At 41.7% G+C, this 9,561-nt stretch overlaps 1 pseudogene; it reads left to right on the forward strand.

Moving 5' to 3' along the window:
* Positions 1-6,300, forward strand: part of LOC129069350 (nuclear distribution protein nudE homolog 1-like) — a 44,968-nt pseudogene extending 38,668 nt beyond the window's left edge.
* Positions 6,301-9,561: the final 3,261 nt, after the last annotated feature.

Genomic DNA, 9,561 nt, shown 5'->3' on the forward strand with positions numbered 1-9,561 from the left:
TTGGAGTTAAGAGACCCTGGTTAGATTTGTCATCTAACTGGGCAATCTGGGGGAAGTTATTGTATTCTCTAGTGAAATGGCTAACAATGCTTACTTTGTAGGTTATTTTTGAAGCTTTTATAATACATGAGAAAGAATCTAGCAGATTTTCTAGTACATACAATGTGCCCAATTAGTGCTAACAGTGAAAGAGGAAGGATGAAGGTAATTATCTAAGGCATACTCATCTCTTGAAATTAAAAAAATTATATATATATATATGATTTCCCCATATATATATATATATATATATATATATATATAACTTCCCCAAAAGATTTCCCTCAGAATTTCTGCTTGACTTATATGCAATGGAAATAGTTCAAAGCTAGATCTTGATTTCTTTAGACATAAATTTATCAAATGTTGTTCTTATTAATGCAATACTAATTTTATTCTTCTCTGGATAGTGTTTCTCAGTTTCTGCAAACATTTTCATGCACAGAATCTTATTTGAATCTTGTATCCTCTTCTCTGCTCCATCCCAATAGCCGTTGTACTTGTTCAGGACCTCCTCTCCTTCAATTTGACTGTAATAGCAGCTTCTTCTTCCTGTCTCCTTGCCGCCAGCCCAAGTCAGCTTGATTCACAATTCTTCCACAGTCTTATCTGCTGAAACCCCGTATCCACCACCACCTCTGGAGAATATGACTTTTGCTTCACTTCTGCCTTTCAAATCTCACATAAATGCATCTCAATGATGCAAAACTCTGGAGGCAAGGGAGTTTGGGAAGTGTGATTCTCGGGCTTTCAGCCCCAAAGATATAGTAGAAGGCAAAGAAGCAAATAGAAAAGAATGCTAACACACAAACCAAAGCCCCACATCACTTAGAATCTCACATCCTGATGTTGGGCTCAGTGTCCTCTTTAGCCTCTCCTGCCTGACTCTGTGTCCTAGTCTCATTAAATGTGTGGCTTTTCCTGTGATGCACTCTGGCTCATGCTCTTTTCTCTCCTTAGAGGGACTTTTCTTCCTGCAATTGACCTACCTCACATTCTCACTTTCACTCTTCCTTTATGTATTTGTTAATGGATCTCCTTCCTGTAGAAGCTGCTCTGACCACCCTGTCTGATTAGGTGTATCTTGCCCATATTCTCTCATCACCATACACTCATGTCATGTTTTACATTCATCCATTTATTTGTCTGTTCTCCCCAGAGGCTGGAACTTTCAGAATTTAAGAATTGTATTTCGGTATGTATCTGTACACAGCACCTTTGCATAGTCATCCACAGAAAAAGAAGCATGTAGCATACCTTTTCTAGGTACTTACCATGAGCCAGGCCCTGTGGCAGTTTTATTCAAAAAGTGGAAAAGAAGAAAACAACCACAGTATCAAATTCTCATCTATTTAAAAAAAAATGGTCATAATTTCTGCCACATCTTATCTCTCTTTTTCCAGTTAAAGAGTGGAAAAGTCATCTCTGGAGCCAGGTCTCTGCCCGACCTTTCTTCAGCACAACACTCCCCTTCTACAACCAAAAACAGGACCGTTACCAGAGCCCTCAAACTTTTCTTCTGTTTTCTTATACAGAGAAATGCATCCACAAATTGCTTCTGCCCCCAGCCATGAGCAAGGCCAGTCAACATAGGACACAGCTCCCCTAGCATGGCCAGCCCCTCAGGACACCCATGCCGGCCTTGAGGGCTTGGGGTTTCTGGCCCTGTCAAGTGTAATCAGGGCCACCGGGACAAATGAAGTCTGCAGTCCATCAAACGTGCAGACAGATGTGGTTGGCGGCGAGGGGGACCATGGCTTAGAAACTACTGGAGTCTCATTATGGAGACACATGATCCTTGGGAGCTTTGCTTAGGAGAAAGCCAGACCCTCTGTTTCTTTCTTATTTTTTTTTTCTTCTTATGCTTCAAATTGGTCTGCAGCCCTGGGATTTCTCATTAGGAGAGAAATGAGAAAGTGCATAAAATCTGATCTTTTTAGATACAGAATTTTGTGTTTTACTTGATGTTTAAAACCCCAAGGCTTTGGTCTCAGTGCCTTAGGCTGGGAGCAGGAGATGTTTATTCAGGTTCTCTCTACATAAGCCTGTTTCAGCTCATTTTTCTGTTCTATAAAGGAAAAAGGCCGATTCCTGACCTTTTCTCTTGTCACAGATTCATTTGGAAATCTAACAAAAGCTATGGATCCTCAGAAAGTGAGTAAGTGTAAATCATGTCTTAGCCACATTAAAAGTTTTAGTTTCTCACCATCCCTTTCCAATGAAATCACTGGGGACATTTACCCCCCTCCACCACCAACCTGGGTGCAAATTTCAACAGATTCGTGGCTTTTCTGTTCACTCTTGATCAATATTCTTCCTATGGTCAATTTAGGTCAAAACACAGGTTTAATTCAAAAGTCAGAATATCCAAGACAAGATATTAAGTCAAACTCCAAACTTGATTGAAAGGATTTTTCCCCTTCCTTAGTTTTGGTTGGCTATGGTGGCAGCTTTTGACCTAAGAGTAAGCACTCAGGGACAAGATAGTGAAGGGATAGGAAAGTTCTTACCAGAACTGGCCTCACTTTCTGATTGTGGCAGATGTCTGGAGCATTCCTTTCCTCTTTCCTTAGGCTCTTTCATGGGGCCTTGGGGCTACCTGCTGGGTTCCATCTGATACTATTAATTCCTGTGATATAGGCCAGAACATTTTAGTTGGCTGCCATTAAGTCTCTCCTGCAGTCAGAGTTTCAGATTCTTGCTCTGGGTTCTCTAGACCTGTTAGCAGCAGCTCTCTTGGGCAGGTTTCAAAACACCTCCAGGCAGCTGTTTCTCTTCCTCTTCTTGCCCCAGGAAACACTGCTGTACCTCTAGGCCCAACAAAGGCTGAGGTGCAGGCTGATCTCAGCGCAGCCCCTCGATTCTGCTGCAACAGGCAGCTTCAGCTTTCTCAGGTATGAGTCCTGCATTATTCTGTCTCTCAAACTCAAGGAAGGCCTCCCAAGCTCTTTCAATGGTGCTGTGGAAACCTCCTTGGCATTAGGCTGGAAGTAAAAAAATGAGCATCCCCACCATTGCCACCGCCCTCTTAGTGGAGGTAGATTCTTCCAGACAGTAATAGCTTTCTTCACATTCCTTCATTTTCCTTATGTCCTTAGCCCTTCTTATGCCCCCAATCTGCCTGAAGGTCCCAAAGCCTTGGAACTGCTGCTCTGGATTTCTTTTGGTATCTGTTATTTGAGAATATGGAGTTACAAAGGGTGAGGGAGAGACCATCATATTGATGATTCAATAAAAATGGAGGCAGGAAAATCCCAGCATCCTAAACAATAGATACAAACCTTTTTGCATATAGTTTCAAGGATTCGAAATAATAAGTAGAAGCCAGGGAAAGAGTGCTTAGGTTACAGTGCTTGATCCACTTTGCTTTTGTTTTAAAATATTTTATTTATTTATTTTTCGACAGAGGGGAAGAGAGAAAGAGGGAGAGAAACATCAATGTGTGGTTGCCTCATGTGTGCCCCTTACTGGGGACCTGGCTTGCAACCCAGGCATGTGTCCTGAGTAGGAATCTAACTGGTGACCCTTTGGTTCACAGGCTGGTGCTCAATCCACTGAGCCACAACAGCCAGGGCTCTTGATCCAGTTTTTATTAAGCTCTCATTATGGGCTGGACATAAACTAAAGTAATAGGGATATAGGAATAAATATGTATGGCTCTTACTTTTTTAAGTATGTAAATAGTTCTTAGAGTGCTCTTGATAAATGCTATAATGGAACAGGGGGATGGTGTGTGGGAAACATCTGGTTCCATTAAGGGGATGCAGTAAAGGCCTCAGAAGAAATAGTACTTAAAAGGAGGCCCAAGGTGGACAAAGTGGGGGTAGAGAAGAGGAAGTTGAAAGTACCCTAGGCAAAGGTATAGAATCATGGCAGCTTGCAGAAAGCAGGGTTCATGGAGCCACTTGATAGAAGATGAGAAGAAGAAAGTTAGGCAGTGATATGGAGTCTTCACTGCCTTGGTCAACATTCTCCCAATTCCCTGCCTTGCTTATTCGGGTGAACCCCAGCTCAGTGACAGACAGGAAATAATTTTGGAGCGTCTTGAGCAGTTTTGGCATGAGATTATGACAGTCTGGATGAAAGTACTGGCAAGGACAGTGAGGGAAAAGGTAGTATTTGTAAAACTCAAATGTAGTTTGGGATAAGGGAGAGGGAAAATCAAATATGACTCGAAAGCTTTGCGATCAGGAAATACAGTGGTGATTTTCAGAGAAAGAACACAGGAAAAGGAGCCAATTAAGGGCTAAATGATAAGCACTAGGGAGAAAGACATTCATTGGGGACCATAGTGAACTTGAGGCCCATGTGGCTGTAGAGAGGACACAGGGATTCGCACAGCTCCAATCACTGCCCAGCCCCAGCCTTCTGCTCTCAGCCAATTTTCCCACAGGGCTCAGAATCACAGAGGCAGGTGCAGCCGAGATCTATTTTAAGGTCAGAGTGAGACATGTATAAATCAGGGTAAGACAAGCCTTTACTCTTCCATTTTGCCTTCATTCTCAAGAAAAGGGGCTGAAATTCATAACCAATTCAACAAAATGCTTCAAAGGTCAATTCTTTCTGAGGGTAGGTTGAAATTCCTTTCAGTCCAGGTTGGATCAGGCAGCTCCACTTATTGGTCAACAGGGCATTGGGCTAAATGATCAAATCTAGGTCTGATTCATGGGGCAAGGTAAATGCAGCTGACAGACTGGTCACAGAAATCCTAGGACTTACAGTGTACCAGGTAATGATTTATATCCATGTACCAACTACTTAATTGAAGGGGATTGCATAGTATAGAAGAGAAGAGAAGCTAAGAGAATGGTTAAAGAAGCCATGTCAAACTTTAGCTTCAAAAGATGAGAACAGGAATTAAATGAAGAGGCTAGGAGCAGGAAAAGGCTTTCCTTGCTCATCCACCTAAGGCAGGCCCTGTTACCCAATTTTGTCTCAGCTCCTTGTTTGTTTCCCTTGTGGCACTTATCATAAAAGTTTCTATTTCTACATCTGTTGATCTGTGACTTCTCCACCAAACCAGGAGATAGCAACTCTATTTTTTCTACTCCTTTGTCTCCAGGGTCTAGAACATGATTGGCACACAGGAGGCCCTCATGTATGTTGAACAAATGAAGTAGAATAAAAGGTGGGTTCAGGCAAATGGCTCCGGAGTTAGATCATTAACAAGGTGACGCAGAAGACCACCTCTTCTTCTTAGGGCTCATTATATTAAGGTGGGCTGACATGTCAACATGAGGACCAGGCCAGACCAGCCACCGCATGGTTTCTATGCCAGTCAAGTTTCTTCTAAGAATGGCCTTTCTGTACTAGAACCAAAGACTTTCATTTGGTTTCTATCTGTCACCTCTACTCCTGCCCAAATACAATACTTGGATCATTTCTAAAATACCCCTGCTTCAATTGTCTCTCCTGTTTGTATAATTCCTTCCAAGGCAAGGGACTTGCTGTCTCTGGAGTAAGCCCTTTGTTCCATGCATAGCTTTGACTGCTATGTTTTGCCACAATATTGTGAATATCTGATGTTTATCTATTTTTACTACTCATAGTACAGTACTTTACTGAAGAAGCCCTGTGTATGCTTGTTTTTATGTACACAGAAATGAGGAAAAGAGAAACACGTATAGATGTGTCTTTAAATAAAGTATCCAGAGATATTCCTTGATTATTATTCATTTATTGGGACTGTGGGAAGTGATAAAATGCTAGGCTTTTTTTCAGTCTTTGAAAGAGGCTGTCGCCCAGTCACTCCATGGTGAAAAGCAAGCAGTGCAGTAACTTCAGGGTATAGGGCTCATGCCAGGGATCAGGGCCAGGATAGAGGTGAATGAACTTCAGATATTATCTGGAAGACAAAGGGAGTAGCTAAGGAGGAGAACTCAAGGCCAGTTGCTAAGGGTCAGTGGTCGTAGGTCATACTCAGGAGGTATTAGGTCACAGTTGAAGGATGGAACTCAGGGTAGTTAGTGAGGTCTTAATTTTTGCTACTTCAGAATTCTGTGACCCCCAGAGTTGTAACAGGGACAGAAGTCAACTTAGGGAAGTTAATTGTGGGGCACTTTAGAACAGGGGCACTTCAAGAATAAGACTTGAGTATCTGACAAATGTCTCCCTCAAGTTCCAGAATCACATGCACAACCCCTGAATGACTTTTTTCTTGGTTGTCTCCAGCTTGACTTGGCCAAAGCCATGGTCATGGGCACGGCTGAGGGAAGGATGCTGGTGCATCAGAGTGGTGGGTCTGAGCTAACTGCTCATTAGCTTGCTTGGACCCTCTGGTTCTGCCTGTGTTTGATCTTTACCGTTTCCACCTTTTGATGGAATGTCGCTGGGCCCATTTAACCTTATGACCTGGTGGGTCTGACAGCATTCAGCTCCTTACAGGCATCTGTGGGCACATGGTCACTTGGTGTTAGCATACAATCTCATTAGCAACAAGGGCTAAGGGGCATAACAAGGATTTTGTTTTGTTTTGTTTTGTTTTGTTTTTAAATGACAAGGGGGTAAAATTTCAGAATGTGCTTTTTTTCAAGAAATTGCTTATTGAAAATAACTCTGATCAGCAACAGATGAACAAGGAATATTATACCATATTTACCATTTGGGGGAAAGGGAGAGGTAGAGTTTGTACTTTCACAGAGTAAAAGAAGCAGAAATATTCAACATTATCTCACTTCTACTTTATCAAAGAGAACAATTTAAAAAAATATTAATGATGGCATAAACATAAATTTAAGTAAAAATACAATAAGAAACAATTATAAGCTATAATAAATTGAATTATTATAATTTTTCCAGGCTCAAAAGAGCACATCTTAAGGTAATTAGAAAATAAGACTTGTAGGTTTGATATGGAAATACTTGTAGTAATTATAGAGAACTAGAAAATAGGTTACATGAGTTGAAAATATACCTTAACATTTAAGGAAAGAGAAGAAAGGTAGACTTTTGGAAGCTTCAGACCAATGAGCTTAATGTCAACCTTCAAGAAATTCTAGAAGGGGTTACTAAGCAGGTTACTGAGAAGTTAATAAAGAAGAAAGCAGTAACTACAAGGGACTATTTAAAGTTCTGAATTGGTAAAATAAATAAATAAACAAGGTGTATAATTATCCATGGAAGATGGCATGGCCTTCCTTGTTGAAAAAGGAACCCCAGAGACCTGTGTTGTGATTGTTCCCCTGGGACTTGCCACAAATTCCATGTGTATCCCTTTCTAGGACTGATACTTCCAGCATCACAGGGTCTGCCAGATTAGATGGCCCAAGTGATTGGACAACTTGCAACACACAAATCTGAGCCTTTAAAAACACACAGAGCCTCACTGGGTAAGCCTGTTTGGAACTGAGAAGGGTGGCAGAAGAGGCTTAATACACGCGTGAAACAAAGATGAGGAGAAAGGAAATTCTGTTCTTGTCTTGGTCCTGTAAAGAAAACCACTGGGCAAAGCGCTGACCCAGCTTCTCTCCCAGAAAATCCAAGCTGACTGGCTTCTGCCTCATGGGGTTGGATTTGTGGCATCAAGAGTGCTTTGTATGGGCAATATGTTTGCTTCCCTGGGTTCTATGAAGCTGAGCCATGTGAAATCACCAACACTCTATTCTCTCCTTTGCTGACAATTTTCACTTGGATTCACCTTACTGAATTTCCTCTTAGGTTACAGGTTATTAGCCACACTCGCAGAGTCAACACAGTGAGAATGAGATAGCAAGGACAAAATGAAAGGGATCACTTTTTGTTAGCTATTGTTTATGTCAGGAAATATGCTGGGAACTTTTTACATTAAACAAACACTCACCCTTTGTTATTAAGCTCTGCTATGTTCATTTTACATAAAAGGTAACTGAGAGGTTTAAGTGATTTGCTCAAAGTCACATACAGAAAAATGATGTATGGGTAGGATTTTGACTCAGTTCTCCTAGAAAAGAAGCCTGAGTCTAAGGTTTTTGTGTTAACGCTTTGCTGGTGGGTAAAATTCCAGGAACGTAGGAGTGAGATATAAGGAGTGAGGCAGGGAGAAAGGAAGTAAGTGTAACTATGCATTCTGAGTTGCCACAGCACAGCAATGAACTGATTCCTTGGTCTCCTGGCATCTTCAGGAGAGGCTGTAGGAAGCTGCTGTGTCCCAGCCTGTCTGAAAGAAAAAATTGGCTTATCAGCTGCCACCCCCACCAGCCAGGAATGGCCCCGTGGCATGTTAACTCTTAGGCACTTCTAGGCTGTTCAACTGAAGGTGTTAGGAAGTTGGTCCTGTCGTGGCTCAGCTGTGACACAGAAGCCCCAGTGCAGAAGGCAATGCATAGCACAAGCAGTGTGGGCTTGAGGCAAGAACTGGCAGGGCAAGCCCTCAAGGGACCCGAGGGATTAGGAAAAATTACCTCTGCTTCTTATGGTCTCTGCAAGCCTCTCTGTTTGTAGCAGCAGCAGAGGCTGCAGACACCTGAGTCTAAGACCGTGGGATTCAAGCAAGACTTCTCCAGGCCTGCACTGCTCAGAAAGCAAGATGAGGGGGCAGATCCTGGTTATGACCTAAATCTGAATCCCCTATAGTTAGGGTACATGGATCTGTTCTCCCTTTTAATCTTTGAACAATTCCTAACATGTTTCAACTAAAATCAACCTTGAAAAGAAGGGCTAATTGGAGCACTATAAATATCTTTCAGGTTCTGAAAATTAGGTACCATTTCTTAAGATCTAATGTTTCCCTTTAGGTGATTTCAAAATTATAAAAGCTGATTATTATTCATATTGTAGAAACACTGAAGAAAGGTTGAAAAAAAACCTAAAAGTATGAGGAAAAAAAATAAAAATCTCTTATCGACAATACTTAAAAGTAACCATTTGGCATATTGTGTGTATGTTAACATAAGAAATAAAGGCAGCTATTATATAAATATTATGTAAAAAATGAAAACTGCATGTAAACAGTGTGTTGGATATATATCTTTTTTTTAAGAAATAGAGGATTGTGGTAAAGTGTATATAACATAAAATATGGCATTTTAGTTATTTTTAAGAGTATGACTCATATCCCTTTTACTCTTTCCTATTATCACTGTTGTAGGGCACAACTGAGCATGTCTCTTAAGACTTCATACCTGTGACAGCTGCAAACGTCTGCTTCAGCAACCATAGCCTGATAACTGTGACATGAAGGCTCATAAAAAGTAGAATGGGAATCTGCCGAGGTTCACGGTGAGGTTCAAGGGATATGGGAGGGACACCGAGAGCATCTGCTATAACTCTGAGGGGTCCCAAAGAATAAGGAAACAATCTCTCTTGCTTCAAATCACAACCTAAAAGTCTGTAAGCCTCCACTTGAGTGCTTGCCATGGCAGGGTGAATTTTCTGTGTCGCTATCACCTGCCCCGTGCTGAAACACTGAAGAGACATTGATTCCCTTCTGAAAGGGGCCTGGGTCTTTCAGTGATGAGGGTCTGGATCACTATTAGCTAGGCACCCTGGACCTGCAAAATTGCAGGCTGTGCATGCAAGTGACCCAGCGCGGGCATTGGAGGAGAG

The sequence above is a fragment of the Pteronotus mesoamericanus genome, unplaced genomic scaffold (genome assembly GCF_021234165.1).
Source record: "Pteronotus mesoamericanus isolate MK-2021 breed Mesoamerican mustached bat unplaced genomic scaffold, CSHL_Meso_final contig_105, whole genome shotgun sequence".
Lineage (NCBI taxonomy): Eukaryota > Metazoa > Chordata > Mammalia > Chiroptera > Mormoopidae > Pteronotus > Pteronotus mesoamericanus.